Source organism: Rutidosis leptorrhynchoides, chromosome 6, assembly GCF_046630445.1.
Source record: "Rutidosis leptorrhynchoides isolate AG116_Rl617_1_P2 chromosome 6, CSIRO_AGI_Rlap_v1, whole genome shotgun sequence".
Classification (NCBI taxonomy): domain Eukaryota; kingdom Viridiplantae; phylum Streptophyta; class Magnoliopsida; order Asterales; family Asteraceae; genus Rutidosis; species Rutidosis leptorrhynchoides.
In genome coordinates, this window is record NC_092338.1 from 17,814,034 (window position 1) to 17,816,851 (window position 2,818).

Here is a 2,818-nt window from a genome sequence, read left to right on the forward strand (position 1 = left end):
TCAGGTCTACTTCAACAACCCGAAATCCCGGAATGGAAATGGGAAAACATTACCATGGATTTCATCACTAAATTGCCAAGGACTGCAAGTGGTTTTGATACTATTTGGGTAATAGTTGATCGTCTCACCAAATCAGCACACTTCCTGCCAATAAGAGAAGATGACAAGATGGAGAAGTTAGCATGACTGTATTTGAAGGAAGTCGTCTCCAGACATGGAATACCAATCTCTATTATCTCTGATAGGGATGGTAGATTTATTTCAAGATTCTGGCAGACATTACAGCAAGCATTAGGAACTCGTCTAGACATGAGTACTATCTATCATCCACAAACTGATGGGCAGAGCGAAAGGATGATACAAATGCTTGAAGACATGCTACGAGCATGTGTTATTGATTTCGGAAACAGTTGGGATCGACATCTACCGTTAGCAGAATTTTCCTACAACAACAGCTACCATTCAAGCATTGAGATGGCGCCGTTTGAAGCACTTTATGGTAGAAAGTACAGGTCTCCGATTTGTTGGAGTGAAGTGGGGGATAGACAGATTACGGGTCCGGAGATTATACAAGAAACTACCGAGAAGATCATCCAAATTCAACAACGGTTGAAAACCGCCCAAAGTCGACAAAAGAGCTACGCTGACATTAAAAGAAAAGATATAGAATTTGAAATTGGAGAGATGGTCATGCTTAAAGTTGCACCTTGGAAAGGCGTTGTTCGATTTGGTAAACGAGGGAAAGTAAATCCAAGGTATATTGGACCATTCAAGATTATTGATCGTGTCGGACCAGTAGCTTACCGACTTGAGTTACCTCAACAACTCGCGGCCGTACATAACACTTTCCACGTCTCGAATTTGAAGAAATGTTTTGCTAAAGAAGATCTCACTATTCCGTTAGATGAAATCCAAATCAACAAAAACTCCAATTCATCGAAGAACCAGTCGAAATAATGGATCGTGAGGTTAAAAGACTTAAGCAAAACAAGATACCAATTGTTAAGGTTCGATGGAATGCTCGTAGAGGACCCGAGTTCACCTGGGAGCGTGAAGATCAGATGAAGAAGAAATACCCGCATCTATTTCCAGAAGATTCGTCAACACCTTCAACAGCTTAAAATTTCGGGACGAAATTTATTTAACGGGTAGGTACTGTAGTGACCCGAACTTTTCCATGTTTATATATATTAATTGAGATTGATATTTACATGATTAAATGTTTCCAACATGTTAAGAAATCAAATTTGTTAAGGCTTGATTAATTGAAATATGTTTCATATAGACAATTGACCACCCAAGTTGACCGGCGATTCACGAACGTTAAAACTTGTAAAAACGACATGACGATATATATATGGATATACATATGGTTAACATGAGATTATGATAAGTAAGTATCTCCATAAGTATATTAACAATGAGTTATATACATATAAACAAGACTACTAACTTAAGGATTTCGAAACGAGACATATATGTAACGATTATCGTTGTAACGACATTTAAATGTATATATATATATATCATATTAAGATATATTAATATATCATAATATCATGATAATATAATAATTTAACATCTCATTAGATATAATAAACAATGGGTTAACAACATTAATTGAGATCGTTAACTTAAAGGTTTCAAAACAACACTTACATGTAACGACTAACGATGACTTAACGACTCAGTTAAAATGTATATACATGTAGTGTATTTAGATGTATTAAAATACTTTTGGAAGACTTCAAGACATATATCAAAACACTCATACTTAACGAAAATGGTTACAGTTACTTTCCCATTCTTTTCTTTCATCAAGAATTCTAGTCGTATTCTTACCCGTATTATACACAGCTTCAAAACGTACATACTATGGGTATATACCAATAGGAACTAGCATGGGATTCCACTCTTGATTATGTCATGTATGACTAATCAATTTTAACTTCTACCATGAGCTAGTCAACTAACTAGAACTCCTTTTAACCCCACTCACCACTCACCAATTACCACTCATCATTCACTCCATTTCACTTCCAATTCTCTTTCTAATTCTCTCTCAACACACACACACACTATTATGAATGTATTTTTCCAGTAGTTAATCATCATCTTCATCAAAAATCACTTCAAGAACCAAGCTATAATCATCATAGGAAGAACACTTCAAGAACACTTCAAAAATCCCTTCAAGTTTACTAATTTACTTCCAAGCTTTCTAATCCATTCCAAGTAATCATCTAAGATCAAGAAACCTTTGTTATATACAGTAGGTTATCTTTCTTATTCAAGGTAATATTCATATTCAAACTTTGATTCAATTTCTATAACTATAAACTATCTTAATTCGAGTAAAAATCTTACTTGAACTTGTTTTTGTGTCATGATCCTACTTCAAGAACTTTCAAGCCATCCAAGATCCTTTGAAGCTAGATCATTTCTTTTCACTTCCAGTAGGTTTACCTACTAAACTTGAGGTAGTAATGATGTTCATAACATCATTCGATTCATATATATAAAACTATCTTATTCGAAGGTTTAAACTCGTAATCACTAGAACATAGTTTAGTTAATTCTAAACTTGTTCGCAAACAAAAGTTAATCCTTCTAACTTGACTTTTAAAATTAACTAAACACATGTTCTATATCTATATGATATGCTAACTTAATGATTTAAAACCTGGAAACACGAAAAACACCGTAAAACCGGATTTACGCCGTCGTAGTAACACCGCGGGCTGTTTTGGGTTAGTTAATTAAAAACTATGATAAAATTTGATTTAAAAGTTGTTATTCTGAGAAAATGATTTTTATT